Source organism: Lepisosteus platostomus, chromosome 5 (genome assembly GCF_059453375.1).
Source record: "Lepisosteus platostomus isolate fLepPlt1 chromosome 5, fLepPlt1.hap1, whole genome shotgun sequence".
Lineage (NCBI taxonomy): Eukaryota > Metazoa > Chordata > Actinopteri > Semionotiformes > Lepisosteidae > Lepisosteus > Lepisosteus platostomus.
Window position 1 is genome coordinate 14,913,829 of NC_142615.1, and position 20,757 is coordinate 14,934,585.

A 20,757-nucleotide genomic window follows, 5' to 3' on the forward strand; every position below is an offset into this window, starting at 1 on the left:
CTGTTTCTGGTGCGATCTTTTGCAGCTGACATTTCACTATTTTAAACGAACAAGAAATTAGATTGCTCATAAATCAGTTATTCTATATAAACACAGCGTAATTGCCCTCCGAAAATCCTCTTTTTCTTTTCTCGTTTTAGAGACCTTGATCGAAACTGATTTTAGATGTCAGAAAGGATTTATTTTCTCTGTATTTCCTACATTGCTTTGTCGAGATTTTAACTTTATATCTAACTTTATATCTAGGCTCAAATTTCAACTATAAATCGTACAGTAATTAATAGCAGTAAATACTGATGTTTTGCGCCCTCTTACCACAAAAATATGTTTTGTAGTTGGGATTAACTTTATTTCGTACGCGTAGCTACTCCGATTCGGACACCGAACAGTTAAACATGGCGGCAAATCAGACACCCAGAGAAGGGGGGGGGGGCGTCTTCTCGCCTCCATAACTAAAATGCCAAATAGGAGTGGCTTAAGCGACATACACAGTCGTGTAACTGACAGTTTGAGGTAGCCTATCGTGTAAATTTCGCTTTGTTGCTGATAGGTTAAGCTTTCGAAACTCTGCCCCAAAGTCATGTGACTAATTTTTCGCCCTGTTTCGTTGGTTAAACGCAATGATCACAAGCACCACCATGGTAACTGGGATGTGTAGTTTTTAATTCCGTTTGAATTATAACTGTACGTACTGTCTTCATATTTGGCCAGGGCTTAAAAGAGAAGGCGCGCCAAAAAAATTTGGTGCCGTCGTCTCCGCTTTAAAGGTACCCCCGTGCTGGAAGAATTTGACCTTGGAATGTTTGCCCAGCGTAGTTATAGTGGACATAAAAACAAGAGTTCGCTGGCATTATATCCTAGAAGACACAGACCGGCGCCAGACCGGTAAATGCTTGATGAACTAGGGATTGGACAGTTTCCAAGTGCTTGTACAATCGATGGAAATGTTCAAATAAATGTGCAAAAGAAATATACAAAATAATCATTTATTTCTTTATCATATTGGCTAGCTAATGTCCTCTCTTTGCTACTTAGTGGCTGTGTTTCTGCGTTGGGTAGCAACGGTTGACTGTTCTCAGGCGGAAGATGTAAACAGCTTAATTTTCGTGTTAAATAATTTTTAAAAATTAAAATTCATTCTATACAGCAATCACATGTTTGGGTATCGTTTCATAAAACTTTCATGCTTAAAATGTTTAGGGAGAAATGGAAGACTGGTGTGTATTTTTTCTTTAAACTATCAAGACCAGCCATACACAGTACAGTTTATGTACATACAGTAATGTTTATGTTCCTAAATTAATATCGTTTATGACCTTCAGATGCGTTATGCTCCTCTTCTTTTTATGCTCAGCTACTAAAATTTCCCTTTAGTGGTAAAATTCCATATAAATATTCAAAACTAAGCGTATTGAAACGTGCACAGTAAAGACATTAAATGATTAAATCTTTTCACTACCAACCAATGCACCACGAGTGCCCCTGTCGGTCATTTTGGCCAGCCAATCACTTACCGCGGTGCCCTACGGTGCCCTGCGGGTTTGTTACTGTACCGCGGGTTTTTAACGCTCATTTTGAATGGCTGCATCTGTATTTCACTTCAGCCTTTCACTCTTGCTTCCTTCCAATGAGGATGGAGCTGCGGGAGAAAGGGCGCTATAGAGGATCGCTGTGGAGAGCTGCTGCTGTGCTTTGACATCTGAGCTCTGTGGAAAACGATCTCAATACGATTCTGAAAAACGCGACTCCCCGAACGCCACCCGAACAAGTCTCCACAGCCGAAGCGCTGTGTCTCTTTTCAGCTGGCGATAAACCTTTCCTCGATCCTTTGCGGACTTGTAAAATTGTTCATGATCAGAATAAAAAACGCTCACGCTAATACACAAGCACCAGTATCTCGCCAAAGCTGACAAATAAACAGACGGACAAGCCGCACTGCACGTGTGAACAGGGGAATGAGCGAGCGAACGGGGATAGGGCGCCTCCTGTGCTTAAAAGCTTACAGCACCTGGTATTCCCAGGAGATCTCCCATCCAAGTACTAACCAGGCCCATCCCTGTTTAGCTTCCGAGATCAGACGAGATCAGGCGTGCTCAAGGGGATGTGGCCGTAAGCGAGAGCAAGGCTCGCTGGCACCCTTCTTATAGAGAGGACAGCTCTGTCACCTCTTTTACGACGCATCTTTTTTTCCCTTGCGTTTTTCTCTTCTTCCCACGTTCTCTCTCTTCACTGCCTTCGTCCCCGCTCTATTTCACTTCAGCCTTTCACTCTTGCTTCCTTCCAATGAGGACGGAGCTGCGGGAGAAAGGGCGCTATAGAGGATCGCTGTGGAGAGCTGCTGCTGTGCTTTGACATCTGAGCTCTGTGGAAAACGATCTCAATACAATTCTGAAAAACGCGACTCCCCGAACGCCAGCCGAACAAGTCTCCACAGCCGAAGCGCTGTGTCACTTTTCAGCTGGCGATAAACCTTTCCTCGATCCTTTGCGGACTTGTAAAACTGTTCCTGATCAGAATAAAAAACGCTCACGCTAATACACAAGCACCACAGAGATGGAGAGTGAGATGGGGCCTCATTTAGGACAGCATACCACCGCTTAATTCTGTCTTATTAACAAGCATTGCCGCTACAACGGCATCTCTCCTGTCAAACTTCCTCCTGACGTGTTTGACAGGATCTGGGCCGTGGTGAAGAGTGGGAAAGACGCCCTGTGGAGAGTGAGGAACATGGGGCTGTTCAAAGGCATCGAGGTCCCAGTCAAGGCAGCAGGTAGCCTGGCCCTGTTCATCACCCGAGAGAACTATTACCTCAGAGATCTGTGGAGAGAAAGGAGGGAGGAAGCAGAAAATCTGTGGGAAATAGAGAGCATAGGTCAATATCTCAAGAAACTGTGAAAAACATTATCATGTTTAAGTAAAGAATGTGATTTACACCAGAAAAAAAGAAATTGTTGCTATGTAACTGGTACCGTGTCAAAATGTAATGAGATGTGATCATATATACTGTTTTAAGTATGTATATTAATGTAAAGCTTTCTAATTTGTGATGTCCTGTATTTTTTTGTGAAAAGAAAATAAAGTTCTTAAAAAATCGATTCACCCAGGGTGAGGCTCGGCCATTGCACTCCGGCTGTGCTGACCCCTGCGAATTCCCCAAATGTGGGAATCTCGACTGCATAATTTCTGGTAGTGGGGGACTGCGTTCGCGCTCTCCCCTGATGTGCTTGGTCCAATATCAGATACAGAAGAGTTACGACAACACGATCTGCGATAGGATCCCAGTTCGAAAGGAGTCGATGCCACTGCTGGTTCCCGGTTTCTTTTAGTTAGAGGTCCGGAGAAGCATTTCAAGCTGGTTACACTACTCCTTCCGGACATTCATTCCCTTTTCAAAGTCAGTCGTTTTGCTGTAGTCTGCATTATTAAGGCCAATTTATTTGGTCATGGGGGCCTCGGTACTGTATGCTAATTCTCAAGACAGTTTCACCCGTGTTCTGATTGCTAGGTTCTGTCAAACAGTGAATGGCTGTACCTCTATTGTATCTGTGCTTGTTTCAGCCAAACCGGCCTGAAAATCCAAAGCAAATAACAAGTCAAACAAAGAACCCTTGTTGGACAAAGACTCTCAGCCTCCAGCCAGGATCAGTCCTGCTGTGGCTCCGGGGCCGGTGGAAGAGAAATCCACTACGCCCCCACAACCGCAGACTGCACCAGACAAGCACGAGGGTTTGAAAACCCCCGAGAACAGTGAGGACCCCTCCCCCACTCCTGCTCCTCAGAACGAAGGCCAGTGTGGGGCCCCCCGGTGGAGCGGGTCCAGCGAGGATACCCAGGATTCAGCGGTGCTGCTTTTCTCAGACTCTGCAAGTGCTAGAGATGTCCTCCTCTCCTCCATCCAGTCCATCACGGAGGATCTGCAGCAGCTGGTGGGTGAGGAGGAAGAGGAGACTGGTGCATCGGCTGCACCCCTTTCCCCTCAGTGCTCCCAGGAGTTGGACTTGAGGAAAAGGAAAAATGACTCTGTTTTCTCCCCGAGCGAGGAGGAAGGAGAGCATGGTGATGGGGACAGCTGGAACCCCTCCACCCCTCCCTCTACCCCCTTCCTTGAAATGGACTCCGTGAACGCTTTTACTGCTGCCACCCTGATGAAGGCTCATTCAGAGGATGGCTGGCAGGAAATTGGTAAGAAGAAAAAGAAAAAGAAGTAAATCAAGAGAGGTATAAAAGCTTTGAAGATAGGTGGGATAAAGGGCCTTCTGATTGGTCAGGGGACAATAACAACAGAACCTCTGGCATGGCCATTCTTTTCAAAGGATGGGCATTCAAATTGAAAAGTATTCAGAGGGTCATAGATGGCAGGTTGCTGTGTGTGGATGTGGAATGGGGGACCGTTAACCTGCGTCTAATCAATGTGTATTGTCCTACTGACGTGGGAGGAAGGGTGGAGCTACTCAAAGCACTCTCTCCCCTATTGTTATGTAGCACAGACGTGATAGTGGGAGGGGATTTTAATTGTATCTTAGAGCACACAGATAGGCAGGCTAGCTCTCTGATAAAATTGGATTCCAGCTCACTGGCCCTGCAAAACTTAGTTCAAGACTTTAAACTCTCAGACACATATAGATGTATATATCCCACAACAGCAGGATATACATGGTCAGGGAGGAATCAGAATTGACTATTGCTTTGTCTCAGAGAGAGTGAAAGTTGTTGGGGTCACTCTTCAGGCTGTCTTCTTCTCAGATCATCAGGCTTTAGGGTGTAGAGTGGAACTCCAGGGTGGGACTGTCTTTGGCCCAGGCCTCTGGAAACTCAACACAAAGCTGCTAGAGAACGAGGGGGTAGTATCCCGCTACAAGGAGAAACTATCACAGTGGCTGTCCTTGCAGTGTCTGTATGGGTCAGTAGGAGAGTGGTGGGAGGAGGTAAGGGTGAAGACAAAGGCCTTTTTCATGGCTGAGGGAAGGAAGGCTGCTGCCAGACGGAGAGGAGTGCTAGCCAGGAAACAGAGGCAGCTGCAGCGTCTCTACACGAGACAATGGCTTCGATGTGCTCGAGGATATCACCCTTTTAAAAAAGGATGTCCGGAGCATAGCGGAAGAAAGTAGTCGAGGAGTGCTGTTAAGAAGAGTGCAGTTCTTGGAAGAAAATGAGAAGTGTACTCGCTTCTTTTTCAGGAAAGTGGTAGGCTCCAAGTCTGTCATGGAAAGTGTAGTTGATGAGGAGGGAAGAGAGAGTACAGAGCTGAGTGCTATCCTCTCCTGCATCGAGGCCTTCTTGTCACAGACGTCCAAGGGGACTAACCGTGGGGAGCAGGAGGGCGGAAAAAGACCCATATGCATAGCGGCGAGACGGGAAAAAGGCCCGGGCTCATTAGTGCAAAGAGTTCAGGAATGCCGTATAGAAACCTGTGCCCTCAGGGAGCGGACGTGGGGTGCCCTAGTGCTAGGCGGGTCTCAGGAAATCCGAACGTCAGTGCTGAGCGAGGACAGAGTGCAAGACCCTGAAATATTTAGCCCAAGGGAAAGAGAGGGACAGGAAGGACAGCAGACCAGAAACTAGGGACAGGACAGAGAAGGACCGCCCTCTGGCTGCAGAGGGCATGACACTTCTACTCAAGACTGTACAGCTCTACAGAGGTAAAGGATGAAGAAATTCATTTTTTTACCTCAAAGCTAGAAAACGTTTTGAGTGAAGAAGATAGGGAAGTACTTGAGGGGGATTTGACAGTAGAAGAGCTGAGAGGCTATGGAGAGCTTACAGAAGGGGAAAACTCCGGGTGCTGACAGGCTCCCTAAAGGGGTGTCTGCTTTTACTACTTATACGAATGAAGGCAAAAAAAGCCAATCGATGTGAACGAACGGCGCTTTACAGAGGAGTACTGCCTGACTGGATCGTTGATGAACGACAGAGGCCACTCCGACCTCTTCTCGGTTTTCTTCAATGACTTACTAAGCATCTTCTTCACATTCGACCATGCAGGGGAAGCCAGGTACACCAAAGCAAACGCATGAAAGTGCATTTCAAGCAGAGACCAGGAAGGACTTGTTTACACCGAGAGTGGGCGGAGAATGGAACAATGCGCCCAGCCCTGTTGCTGGAGCCGATTCTTGATGAGATCTTGGGCTCACTAAGAGGCCCCCGCTGGATGCTAATCTTTCTGTTGTTCTTGCAGTTCCTGAGCTGCTTTTGAGCCAATAGAGCTCGTCCTGGTCTGTCGGCAGAGCCCAATTGCAAATGATCGGCTCCGTGTACAGAAGGAACGTGCGTTTGGTACAAGAGTGAATGAAGGCACAGGAAATACATTGGCAACAAATGACCGGTCGCTCAAGACCTCTGTGAAGTACAGGAGCGTGCAAAATGAGGCTGTTTCCGCCCAGTCTCGAACCGGGGACCTTTCGCGTGTTAGGCGAACGTGATAGCCGCTACACTACGGAAACCTGCAGGGACCGCTGCTGGTGTCTCGCTTGCGTTTCGGGCTGAGAAAGGGACGCGTCACTTTAGGCAGGGGGCGCTGGAGAGAGGAACAAAGGGCGCGATGAAACAAAATGCCGAAACCCGGGATCGAACCAGGGACCTTTAGATCTTCAGTCTAACGCTCTCCCAGCTGAGCTATTTCGGCGGTGGAAAGAGCACACAGCCACCTGCTCCAGCCTTCCTGTGTTGCGGCATGAGCGCACCAAGAGGAGCGGGAGAGTGTTGCAGGAATGTCCCTCAGAAGGAAAGGAACATGTGACCGGTCGCTCAAGACCTCTGTGAAGTACAGGTGCGTACAAAAAGAGGCTGTTCCCGTCCGGTTTCAAACCGGGGATTTTTCACGTGTGAGGCAAACGTGATAACCGCTGCACTACGGAAACGGTGAGAAGAGGGGCCCACCGGCAGTGAGTATTCAACCTTATTGCATTACTGCTCCCAACCAGTTGATATCAATTTAATTCCTAAGGGTTATGTACTTGTTTTGAGTATCTCATGTAGAAGTTGTAAACAAGTTCAATTACGAAACGGTCTAAATGAATGATATACTTATGTCCTCTTGATGTGTAACTCTTTGTAACTGAATGAATTTATATCTTTTGTATGCAAAAGATGGGTTTGCATGCATATTCTATATATTAACAAATGTATCCTCATGTATTAGTACCTGTGTGTGCGTTGTTTGAGTTATGTCGCATGGTTGGATTCTAAGACCATTAAAATAATGAATTTTGTGATTTACTGCCACAAAAATAATTGTCCCAGTAAATGCCCAAACCCCTACAGAACTGGTGCCTCGTGAGAGAACACTACAACAGTGTGTGATATCCTGTCCCAGCCTGAGGAGCAGACAGCGAGCCTGTCTCTTAATAATACTAACAATACAGTGTGTGATTCCCTGCCCCAGCCAGAGGAACAGACAGTGAGCCTGTCTCTCAATAATAATACAGTGTGTGATCTCCTGTCCCAGCCTGGGAAACAGTGAGTCAGCCTCTCAATAATTATAATACAGTGTGATCTACTGTCCCAGCCAGAGGAACACACAGTGAGCCTGTATCTAAATAATAATAATACAGTGCATGATCTCCTGTACTAGCCTGAGGAACAGACAGCGAGCCTGTCTCTCAATAATGATAACCTAGTGTGGAATGTCCTGTCCCAGTCTGAAGGACAAACAGTGAGCATGTCCCTCAGTAATAATAGAACAGTGTGTGATCTCCAGTCCCAGCAGGAGGAACAGACAGTGAGTCTGTATCTCAATACTAATAATACAGTGTGTGATCTCCTGTCCAAGCCTGGGGAACACTGAGGCTGTCTCTCAATACTAATAATACAGTGTGTGATATCCTGCCCCAGCCTGAGGAACAGACAGTGAGCCAGTCTCTCAATAATAATAAAGCAGATTATGACCTGCTGTCCCAGCCTAAGGAACAGTCAGGAAAGAGCAGGTCTCTCTATAATAATAATACAGTTTGTGATCTCCTGTCCCAGCCTGAGGAACAGACAGTGAGCCTGTCTCTCAATAATAATAATACAGAGTATGACCTCCTGTCCCAGCCTGGGGAACAGTGAGCTTGTCTCTCAATAATAATAATACAGTGTGTCATTTCCTGTCCCAGCCTGAGGAACAGTGAGCTTGTCTCTCAATAATAATAATAATACAGTTTGAACTCCTGTCCCAGCCTGAGGAACAGTGAGCCTGTCTCTCAATCATAAAAATACAATGTGTTATCTCCTTTCCCGGCCTGGGGAACACTGAGGCTTTCTCTCAATACTAATAATACAGTGTGTGATATCCTACCCTAGCCTGACGAATAGACAGTGAGCCTGTCTCTCAATAATAATAATAGAGTGTGTGATTTCCTGTCCCAGCCTGAGGAACAGACTGTGAGCCTGTCTCTCAATAATAATAATCCAGTGTGTGATCTCCTGGTCAAGCCCAAGCGAAGACACAGTGAGCCTATCTGTCAATAATAGTAATACAGTGTGTGATCTCCTGTCCCATTCTGAGGAACAGACAGTCAGCCTATCTGTCAATAATAATAATACAGTGTGTGATCTCCTGTCCCAGCCTGAGAAACAGACAGTGAGCCTGTCTCTCAATAATAATAATACAGTGTGTGATCTCCTGTCCCAGCCTGAGGAACAGACAGTGAGCCTGCCTCTCAATAACAAGCCAATTTGTGATCTCCTATCCCAGCCTGAGGAACAGAGAGTGAGCCTGTCTCTCAATAATAATACAGTGTGTGATCCTCTGTCCCAGCCTGAGGAACAGACAGTGAGCCTGTCTCTCAATAATAATAATACAGTGTGAATTCCTGTCTCAACTTGTGGAACATACAGTGAGCCTGTCTCTCTATAATAATAATATAATGTATGACCTCCTGTCCCAGCCTGGGGAATATACAGTGAGCCTGTCTCACTATAATAATACAGTGTGTGATCTCCTGTCCCAGCCTGAGGAACAGACAGTGAGCCTGCCTCTCAATAACAAGCCAATTTGTGATCTCCTATCCCAGCCTGAGGAACAGAGAGTGAGCCTGTCTCTCAATAATAATACAGTGTGTGATCCTCTGTCCCAGCCTGAGGAACAGACAGTGAGCCTGTCTCTCAATAATAATAATACAGTGTGAATTCCTGTCTCAGCTTGTGGAACATACAGTGAGCCTGTCTCTCTATAATAATAATATAATGTATGACCTCCTGTCCCAGCCTGGGGAATATACAGTGAGCCTGTCTCACTATAATAATACAGTGTGTGATCCTCTGTCCCAGCCTGAGGAACAGAGAGTAAGCCTGTCTCTCAATAATAATAATGCAGTATGTGATCTCCTGTCCCAGCCTGAGGAACAAATAGTGAGCCTGTCTCAAAATAATAATAATACAGTGTGGGATCTCCTGTCCCAGCCTGGGGAACAGTGTGCCAGACTCTCAATAATATTAATAATAATAATACAATGTGATCTACTGTCCCAGATTGAGGAACAGACAGTGAGCCTGTCTCAATAATAATACAGTGTGTGACCATCTGTCCCAGACCGAGGAAAAGACAGTGAGTCTGTCTCTAAATAATAATAATACAGTGTGGGATCTCCTGTCCCAGCCTGGGGAACAGTGAGCCAGACTCTCAATAATAATAATACAGTGTGATCTACTGTCCCAGCCTGAGGAACAGACAGTGAGTTTGTCTCTCAATAATAATACAGTGTTATCTCCTGTCCCAGCCTGGGGAACAGACAGTGAGCCTGTCTCTCAATAATAATAATACAGTGTGTGATCTCCTGTCCCAGACTGAGGAACAGACAGTGAGACTGTCTCTCAATTATTATAATAATACTGTGTGAGCTCCTGACCCAGCCTGGGGAACATACAGTGAGCCTGTCTCTCTATAATAATAATTCAGTGTGGGATCTCCTGTCCAACTCTGAGGAACAGACAGTGAGCCTGTCTCTAAATAATAATAATACAGTGTGTGATCCTCTGTCCCAGCCTGAGGAACAGACAGTGAGCTTGTCTCTCAATAATAATAATACAGTGTGTGATCTCCTGTCCCAGCCTGAGGAACAGTGAGCCTGTCAATCAATAATAATACAGTATGTGATGTCCTGTCTCAGCTTGAGGAACAGAGAGTAAGCCTGTCTCTCAATAATAATAATACAGTGTGGGATCTCCTGTCCCAGCCTGGGGAACAGTGAGCCAGACTCTCAATAATATTAATAATAATAATAATACAGTGTGATCTAATGTCCCAGCCTGAGGTACAGTGAGCCTGTCTCTCAATAATAATATAGTGTGTGACCACCTTCTGTGGTCTGTTTCAAATCCGCCCGCGATGAGACACTGAGGAGAAATGAAGAGTCAGTCGCGCTAGAAAATCACCCGGGAAAGAGACTTTCAATGTAGGAAAAAAAGTCGTTAGTAACAGACATAACATGTTTGTTTTGTTTTTTTAATCGCTGCGATGTGTGACTAAGCTCATACTAAGAGTTGCCCCCTTTGTCTAGATCTGGTAAGCTGCTCGTCGCTGGTGGGCCAGATCGTGTCCCCCATCACTACACTGGGGCATTAAGACCCACACAGACCGCAGGGTGAGTGCCCCCTGCTGGCCCCACTGAGAGGTCGTATCCCACCTCCTCCGCTCTCTGCGAAAAGCAGTATCTTCAGGCCTTGACATCCCACCCCTGCCACTCTCTGCGTAAATAAGTATCGTCAGGCCCTGACATCCCGCCCCTGCCACTCCCTGCGTAAAGAAGTGTCGTATGGCCCTGACATCACACCCCCACCACTCTCTGCGGAAAGCACTGTCGTATAGCCCGGGCACCCAACCCTCCACTCTCTGCATTAAGCACTGTCATATAGCCCTGACACCCACCCCTCCACTCTTTGAATAAAGCAGTGTTGTCAGGCCCTGACATCCCACCCCCGCCACTGTCTACGTAAAGTAGTATCGTCAGGGCCTGACATCCCACTCCCGCCACTCTCTGCATAAAGCAGTGTCTTATGGCCCTGAAACCCTCCCCTCCACTCTCTACATAAAGCAGTGTTGTCAAGCCCTGACATCCCTCCCCTGCCACTCTCTGTGTAAAGCACTGTCGTATGGCCCTGACATCACACCCCCACCACTCTCTGCGTAAAGCACTGCCGTATAACCCTGACACCCACCCCTCCACACTCTGCGTTAAGCTGTGTTGTCAGGCCCTGATATCCCACCCCCACCATTCTCTGTGTAAAGCACTGCTGTATGGCCCTGACATCACACCCCCACCACTCTCTGCGGAAAGCACTGTCATAAAGCCCTGACACCCACCCCTCCATTTTTTGCATAAAGCAGTGTTGTCAAGCCCTGCCACTCTCTGCGTAAAGAAGTGTCGTATGGCCCTGACATCCCACCCCCACCACTAACTGTGTAAAGTAGTATCGTCAGGCCCTGACATCCCACCCCTGCCACTCCCTGCTTAAAGAAGTGTCGCAAGCCGCACAGCACAGCCTGGCACCGAGCCAGAGAGCGTGGATTGGACAGCAACAGCCTGCAACTGTTTCTCTGTGCCCGCAGGAGATCTGAATCCCCAGAGATTGGATGAGTATTCAACTTCACTGCATTACTGTTCGAGAATTCAATTGTAATCCCAACCAGTTGATATCAATTTAATTCCTAAGAGTTATGTTCTTGTTTTGAGTATCTAATGTAGAAGTTGTAACCAAGTTCACTTTACGAAACGGTCTTAATGAATGATATACTGAATGTATGTCCTCTTGATATGTGTAACACTTCGTAACTGACTGAATATATATCTTTTGTATTCTGATAACCCCCTCGATAAGATCTGTTAGGTTTACATGCATATTTTATGTATTAATAAATGTATCCTCGTGTATTAGTACCTGTGTGTGTGCGTTGTTTGAGTTATGTCGCATGGTTGGATTCTAAAGCCATCAAAAGAATCAACTTTGTGATTTACTGGTACAATTAATAATTGTCTCAGTAAATTCCCAAACCCTACAGAACTGGTGCCTTCAGAGAGCCACTATGATTACATATTTGGCGTCCCTGAGCCGGTTTTCTTACATATTTGGCGTCCCTGAGCCGGTTTTCCTACAGTGGTAAGGGAGAACCGTTTCCTCGTCCTGGAGGAAACGGAACTTTCTTCCCCCGAAGCCCAGGAACAACCGGAGGAGGCAGCCCAGGAAATGGAAACCCCCCCCCTGAGGCCCAAAGATGACAGGAAGTGACAGCCCAGGAAACGGAACCCCCCTCCCCCGAGTCCCACGGACAACAGGAGGAGGCAGCCCAGGAAGAGGTTACCCCCTCCCCCGAGGCCCAGGGACAACAGGAAGAGGCAGCCCAGGAAGTCGGAACCCCCTCCCCTGAGGCCCAGGAACAACAGGAAGAGGCAGCCCAGGAAGTGGAGCCCCCCTCCCCCAAGGCCCAGGAGCAACTGGAGGTCCCCGAAACTCCTGGAGAAAGGGAAGAAAAAAGCCTTCCCGAAGCGGTGGCGGAGAGTATCCTCGAGGAAGACAAGATTACTTTGAAGCTGCCCTGGAGCTGGGACTGATGGTAGGGCTGGACCTGTCCAGCATGTTTACCTTTCAGTCCCCAGCGAGACCTGGAGGGAGCCCAGCATATTCCCCCCAGGACCCGAACGAGAGGAGTTACATCTAGGCTAAACAGTGCCCAGATGTAGACTCCCAAGTTTTCCACTGTAAGCACAAAGAGAGGAGGTTCAACTTTCACTTGTTTAATCATGATTGTGAATCTTACCTTTCTAACAACTAACGTGAGAGGGCTAAGAGACCCGGTGAAAAGATGGGGAGTCTTTCATGATCTGGTCTCAAAGTCTTTCTCAGTTTGTTTCTTACAGGAGGTCCACCTGAAGGATGAAAGCGACATGCTGACATTCACCAGGGAATGGACGAAGGGAGAATCATGCTGGAGCGTAGGAGGGGTCCACTCTTCTGGAGTGAGAATCCTCCTCAGAAACCCAGAGATGACGCTGGTTTCCTCCTTCTCGGTGGTGCAGGGCCGGATCCTGGTCGCAGACATCGACTGGAGGGGGCAGAAGTTGAGAGCAATTAACGTCTATGCTCCGACGGAACCCTCTATCCGGAAGGAAGTGTTTGCTGACCTGGCCAGCTGCTGCACCACCAACAGACAGGTGGTGCTTGGCGGGGACTTCAACGTCGACCGGGAGAAGGGGAGCGACGCTAGCTCGGCAGAGCTGGAGTCGCTACTCAAGCAGTTCTCCCTGGTAGACGGTTTCAGACGGTGCCGCCCTAACGACGCCGGAACGACATGGAAAAACTCCCGGGGAGTGTGCAGCCGCCTGGACTACATCTTTCTGCACACGACCTGCTCCCTGGAGTCGGCGACGGTGTCCCCGGAGTGGTATTCCAGCCACAAGCGCTTGACGGTGGTGGTTAACACCAACCTGCCGGCATTCGGTCGTGGGTACTGGAAGCTGAACCGGGAGATACTGGAGGAAGACGACTTCAAGGCACTGTTCCGTAAAGACTACGCGAGCTGGGTCGATCTGAGAGACGGCTACAGCTCCATGGTGGAATGGTGGGAGTCGGTGAAAGACAGGAACCAAACCCTGGCGCAGACGTACTGTAGATGGAAGGCGGCAAGGGAGAGGAAGGAAGCTGCACGACTCCAGAGACAACTAGAGGAGGAGTACAGCTCGGCTAACGGGGGAGGAGCCTTCAATTCAGCCCGGGCACGGGACCTGAAGGAGAGGCTCCGCAAACTCAATCAGGTCCGAGGAGCTCAGAAAAAGAGGGTGATCCACGGCCTGAGACGGGGAGATGGAGAGGAAGTGCTGGACGAGAGCGACAAGGTAGAAGCAGCCACCGCTTTCTACACAGAGCTCTTTTCAGAAAAGCAGACGGAGGTGGAGGCAGGCGATGCTTTTCTGGAAGAGCTGAAGGCACGAGTACCGGAGGAGGTGAGGGAGGACTTGGAGGGTCCGATCGCGGCCGAGGAGCTGAAGGCGGCGCTCTTGTCCATGGAGAATGGCAAGGTGCCGGGGCCGGACGGACTCCCCAAGGAATTCTACACCTGCTTCTGGGACACCCTGGCGGCAGATCTGGTGGAAGTGGCACAGGAGATCTTCCGCCTGGGGAAACTCGGAGACACCATGAGGGAGGGCATCATCTCCCTGCTCTTCAAGAGCCCTTAGCAGAGACGGTGAGACGGGACCCTGTCATCGACGGCCTGGAGATACCGGGAGGCGTGGGGGAAACCCTGAAGATCTCCCAGTACGCCGAGGACACAACGCTGTTCCTGAGGTCGGACAGGGGGTTGAGGAGAGCCCTGCAGGTCATGGAGCAATACTCCAGAGCCTCGGGGTCGAAACTCAACCACTGAAAGAGCAAACTGAAGTTCTTCGGGCCCTGGAAGCACAGGACGACGGCGCCGGAGGGTCTCGAGCTCTGCATGGAGCCCCTCAAAATACTGGGGGTTTCCTTCCAGAGCCAGGACAACGAGACCAACAACTGGACCGAGAGGATCGCCAAGGTGAACGCGAAGCTGGGTCTGTGGAAAACGCGGTCGCTGTCCTACACAGGGAAAGTGATGGTGTTGAAAGCAGACATCCTGCCGGCTTTGGTTTACCTGGCGGTGGTGCACCCGCTGCCGGCCAGACTCAGACGAGCGCTGCAAGGGATGATCTTCGGCTTCGTCTGGGGCGGGAAGTACGAGTACATCACGAGAAACCGGATGTGTCAGCCGGTCGAGGAAGGGGGTCGAGATGAAACTCGACTGCATCTTCTACTGCAACCTCAGTCGGGCGCTGCGGGAGCCCATCGGACCTCAGGAGGAGGACGAAGCGCCTAGTCGCCAAATGGGGTTTCCCCACGGCGAGGGAGCACTGGAAAGGACTTTGGGCCCTATACAAGGATTAAAGGACAATAGCGAGTGGTAGGTTTGGAGGGACTCTCTTAATTGCGCAAATCCGCCCCCACTTGCAAAGATTGATAACGGACAATCAATCTCTGTTACGCCGTTGTTTTTTATTACATGGAGTGTTAATATGTGTGAGATGTTTCTTTTGAGATGTTTATTTTGCGGAATAAAGTATATTTTGTAGAACAAAAAATCTTATGACAAGGTTTACAAGTTATCTGTTGAACTACATTCTAATAGGTGTGGTCACATTCCAGGTCATTTGTTTATGTTTTTGTTTCTGGAGTACCTGTTAGATGAAATGTGCTAATATGTAACCTAATTCCAGTGTGAATAACTAGAAGAGGGGAGCAGCTCCATTCCAGACCAAGGGAGCTTTGAGATTGGCTGGGCCAGATCTCTCATTTGCATATCTGATTTGGAAATACAACACTAAACCCCCTTCTTGCATGGATTTAACTTGCACCCAAGGGACCCCTACTGTGTATTGCTACTTATTTTTTTATGATAAGTGGTGATTACCAGTTGACAGTATGTGTATGTGTTTTCATTTCATTTACCAAATGGAATTTTTGCTCTTTTAGTATTTGTTAAGAAGGCTTTCTAAAGTCAGGAAGTCCATTTTTTTGGTGAAAAAAGATTCTGTATTAATATTAATATTTCTCATACAACATAAATAGGGTCTTTTATGAATAAAAAGATCTTGCACTTGGAAATCTTAATAAAGCTGTGTGCTTCCATACACTCGAGCAGTTTTGATTCCTAATATTTGACCTTAGGTGTGGGAACGGGTCTTTTTTGCCATTTGATTTCCAATTGATCAGCACAGTATAGAAAATAGACCCATAAAGCAACGTCAGCAGTGACAAATGTGCAAAAAGTGATCACTTGTTTTCGCCCGCTTTCAAACTGAAACCCTTTGGTGTGTTAAGAGAATGTGATAACCACTACACTGCACAAGGTGGGAATGGGTGACTTGCAGAGAGTGTTGAACTTCGAGAAAGGACTTCTCTCAGGAATATATTTCCACATTCTGAAGAGGAGATTTTCTCCATTTCTGTAGTCTGACTTCCTCTTTTGCAGAAATGTGGAGTCACCTATCCAGCTCTGGGAGCAGTGTGTAGATAACAGGTTTGTTACTGCCGGATGAGCACAGTAAATTAATACAGCAGAATAAACACACTGTGAGTATTTGAAGGGAATTAACAATCTTTTACGTCTTGCTATGTTCAATGCTGCTGTAATTTCTGTAATATTGTGATTATCACGTTCATCACACATGCGCAAGATCCCCTGTTTGAAATTGGGCAGAAACAGGTGTCTTTTTATCTTCTCACATTTTGCACTCCTGCCAGTGTTTTATGGATCTTGTTTTGTCTTATTGCAAGAATTCGAATTTCCTGTGTCATTCATCAGATCACATCACATCACATCAAACAGCCAGCAGATCATGTCACCTTTCAGATAGTCATTCTTCTGCTTCCTAAATTTCTGATAAGACCAGGTCCTAGAAGTCACTACTCAGTCAGTTACTACTGCCGAAATGCAAGCCCTTCCTCCAGCCTGAAGAAGTTGATCCTACATTACTCATGAAGAAGATGTATCTACCAAACCTCAGAGAGCTGAGCTGGATCACTCCCCTTCTGAATGACGTTGCAGTAACACTCTACCACTCCTCTTCGTGCACTCATGCTGGAACTTTGGGAGGCTACTGCAGACAGCAGAGGTTGGATCGTACACAGAGGTTGGAATAGCTCAGCTGAGAAAGCCTTAGACTGATGCTCTAAAGGTCCCTGGTTCAATCTGGGGTTTTGGCATTTTGTTTCGTTGCACCATTTGTTCCTCTCTGCAATGCCCTGTGTCCAAAGTCACACTTCCCTTTCTCAGCCTGAATCCCAAACTAGAGTCTTTGTGTCCTTGAGTCCCTCTTTTACCGACACTGATGAAGTACAGAAATAACTTAACATGTTTTGCACTCCTTATGGTGTTTTATGGTGGGACCTGTATTTCTCTATGAATTTCCTTAGTGACAGCCCATTTGTTTTCAATATATTTCTGGTGACGTTATTACATCGGTCTCCCCTGGTGGCTTGTTTTCATATCCCACTTCTGACAATGACTTTTCTTATGTCACTTTGATGGGAGTACAATTGGAAAAAAAACTAAAATGTGTGTAGTTGTTTCCATATCAAACCTGTCTTCCATTTTATACAGTATTCCACAGGAGTGAATCAATTCCTTGTTTAATTTTGCAAATTACCCTGCTGTCAAAAAAACTAAATTCCCATGTAGCCAAGGAGTTGCTGAAAAGCAACTTCACTTTGATGTTTTGTGTTGTTATAACTAATTCATCTCCTTTTTAAAAAAAATAGATTTCTGTAGAAGAAAGGTGTCTCACACTACAGTTTAAATTGTAAACAGGTCATAGAAAAAGCTCCTTAGCTCCCTGTCAAGAATCAAACCCCACTCTCCTGTATGACAGGCAGGGATTCTAACCATGGTTACATTGCAACCGTAATAATATTGACAGCATTAATAAATGCATATATAATTGAAATTGAAAACATATCTAACACAGCATCTTTTCTGGTTATATACCACAATGCATTGCTGATATTTGTTGTTTGCCATTTAGGTTAAATACTGTCATGTTTTTCTCAGCAATCGTAAGTATAAATAATGATAATACTATTTGAATACATACAGGTCTTAATATTATTTTGATTAAAATAGGAACAAGTTATAGGTTTATTCCATGCTGAAAAAAAGAAGAAAGAGAACACAACGTTTCGGCCGTGGAGCCTTCTTCAGGTGTAAGAGAGACAGGGCAGTAGGCAAAGGTAAAGTAGCGGGAGAACAAAGGTTGAGAGGGAGGAGGAGTGAGAGGCGGGAGCAGGGGACAGAAAGAGAGGCCAATCAAGAGGTGTGAAGTCAGAATGGGTGCAGAGAGGTGTGAAATGAAACTTCCAATGAATGGAGAAAATTTAAAAGAACAGTAGTCTGTCGTTAAGGGAAGGGAGAATGTGTGATCCTAGCTGCAGAATAATTTTAGTTTCAGTGGTCTTTCTGATGTATGAGTTCGGAAAACCGTCTTTGAGAACACAGACGGAGAGATTAGAGTGGTTGTGGCCATCAGAGGTGAAATGAGAAACAATGGGCTTGGAGAGATCTTTAATCTTCACAGCCCTGACGTGTTCTCTGAAGCGGTCTCCGAGTCTCCTTCCTGTTTCTCCAATGTAGATGGCTGGGCATTTACTGCAAGAGATACAGTAAATAAGGTTGCTGGAGGTACAAGATGCTGTCTGGGTGATCCGGAATTGTCCTGAGGGGCCTTGAATGAGTGTGGTGGTGGCTGTGTACTTGCAGGTGATACAGCGAGCTCTGTTGCAAGGGAAAGTGCCTGGTGTGGATGGTTGTTGATGGCGGTCAAGGGAGCTGTGAACAAAGAGGTTACGCAGATTAGGTTATCGTTCAGCGGGGTCTGGACGTGTCTGTGAGGCTGAAACCGGACGGTATCGTGTATCAGGCTCCGGTGCACTGCAGCGTAAGTATAAGTGTATAGATGAAACCTTTAATTTATTGGTTTAAATCAAAATGCTTTACTACTACAAGAGAGATGTATAGTATGAAGGATGGGGAAAAAAATGATTTCTTGGAAGAAAATGGTTTTAATTGCATTCAAAATGAAGCGGAATTTTAGCGCGACACACAAACCCTTTGTCTTTTTTAAATATATTATATATACGTATAATTATATATAGTATTTTTTTTGCTTAGAAATTTTGGACTGGAGGTGATGTATTACTAGTAGTGACGCTGAGTTCACTATGGTGAAGTTAAGTCATAAGACCAGGGCCAGTAGCTTATTAAAAAACGCTTTTTCATCAGGAGATTGTAGGTTCAACTCCTGCCTGATTGACATGTCTCGCTGCTGATTCAGTTCATCCTCCATATTTTGTTCGTGATCATTATTTTCTTTAGTTATGATCAATATTGAACTTTTAAAAAAAATAAAACGACAATAATCAAACGCAGACAGATTTTCTAAAAGTATTAGCAGTTGACAGGGTGCCCCTTTAGAATAGTCGTCAGAAAATGTGAGAAAAGGAAAGTTACGTAAACTCTCACACAGCATTAGAGCTTGGAATCTGATTGTTAAAAAAACTACCTGTCTCCCCAGCATTTAACGGTGCTGTTGTTTTTATTTTACATATTGTTAGCATTTTAATGAATTGAAAGATTGTTATAAAATAAGTTAAAATATTGATACACAAATCGCTAAATACGAAACGTAAAAAACCCAACTGTAAGCAATTGACCATTCATATTCCTGAATTTTAAATCCGTGTTTATCTGTGTCCAAGTGCCTGGTGCAGCTATTTTGAAAGCAGAGTCTATGATTTATTGCAGAAGCGCATTGTTGCCATCAAGGAAAAAAATCCTGAGTTCTCTTAATTAAGAAATACCAAATTATCTCCTAATTACGAGATAGCAACGATATCATATGTGTGTATGAACAACCTTTTACATTTGCAATGGCAGTACCTACAGGCTGTCGATTGGTTTGCTGGCACTGTGGGTTTAGTGTTCCTGACAATGTGCGTGCTGAGAAATGCGCACAATCTGACTTTCTTCTCGGAATGAAAAGGTTACCGTTTGTACCTCATGTAAACACAGTTTTAACCATTATCACACTCATATATATGAATTAAGAACGAATGTGACCTGGAATCCATTGTACCGCTTCAAACTGAAAGTCAGATATTTAGTCTCAAAACTACATAACTCAAGATATTTTTTTCCCTTGATGGCAGCATTGGCTTCTGTAATTTAGATTCAACCACTGAAGAGGTTGGTTTTGTGTTTTTAGCTATTAAACATAACTGGTAAGTTTAAGTCAGTTCTTGTTACTCTTTCCGCTCGAAAGAGCTGTATTAATACCGGCGCACCTGTCTCCACAGGAAATTTATTGCTGTTCCCAAACCAATGTACTGCAGCTTGTGGCCACGTGTTCCTGCTGTCAGCCTGTGATACCATGTTCGTCCACCGCTAGAAATATTACTGCTCCAGTACAAGAGTAGAAGAGGAAACAAATGCAAACACCGTTTAGAAAAAACACACACGTCTCAGGCCTTAACCATGACAAGGATGGGATTTGAACCTAGACGAGCAGAGTACAATGGATTAGCAATCCAAAAAGTGACTCCTGTTTAATTTTCTTTTCGCTTGCTCGATTTGTAGTACGCTCCTCAATCCTTACAACCGATAAACAAAACGGCTTCATGTGCCACAGCATTCTGCTGCAGGTACGGGTTGCACCGTGTATTAGGCGAACCCGAATGGAATATTTCAAATATGTGAAGAATTTCATGAAACCTGAAAAAAGATGATCACAGCCAATGTCAACAGTTCAGGGCCTGTAGGTAGCTTCAACAGAACAAAACGATCTGAAGCCGCAATAATTTCAGAGTGTATTGTGACACTCTAACCATGCTGTTGCTATTACTGCTACTTCTGCTGCAGTTGCTTTAAACTCTACTCAGCGGGCAAGTAAAGTTGTACAAGAAATAGACTACTTTGAGCCGTCCAAATTCCATTATGTGAATTTAAGCTTTTTTTTATTAATAACAGCATGAGTAATACAATGCATGCTCAGAAACGTTACTTATAAGCTTATGAAGCAACAGTGTTTCGACAATTTGCGGTCTTCAAAAAGTAAACGCTGAAGTTTTTATACTTCCTTGTGAGCAGATCACCTTTGATTTAGAAAAGGAAAACTTACTCCCCTGTTGCTTTCATTGCAATATCTGAATCGAGACCCAAGCGCTAAGAAAGCTGAAAAACGCAAAAGTAATAAACCCGATTTAAATTTAGATACACAT

At 45.9% G+C, this 20,757-nt stretch overlaps 3 non-coding genes and 1 pseudogene across 3 annotated transcripts; 2 read left to right on the forward strand and 2 right to left on the reverse strand.

The window, feature by feature from the left end:
- Positions 1-1,996: 1,996 nt before the first annotated feature.
- On the reverse strand, positions 1,997-2,115 carry LOC148663929 (5S ribosomal RNA; annotated as a pseudogene).
- Positions 2,116-3,053: 938 nt separating this feature from the next.
- On the forward strand, positions 3,054-3,218 carry LOC148663930 (U1 spliceosomal RNA). Its single transcript, XR_015939113.1, has one exon. It is a non-coding gene; the product is annotated as a U1 spliceosomal RNA (small nuclear RNA).
- A 3,331-nt stretch (positions 3,219-6,549) lies between these two features.
- Positions 6,550-6,622, reverse strand: trnaf-gaa (transfer RNA phenylalanine (anticodon GAA)). The gene has a single exon. It is a non-coding gene; the product is annotated as a tRNA-Phe (tRNA).
- Positions 6,623-15,439: 8,817 nt separating this feature from the next.
- Positions 15,440-15,497, forward strand: LOC148663932 (U7 small nuclear RNA). The gene has a single exon (XR_015939078.1). It is a non-coding gene; the product is annotated as a U7 small nuclear RNA (small nuclear RNA).
- The last annotated feature ends 5,260 nt before the right edge of the window (positions 15,498-20,757 follow it).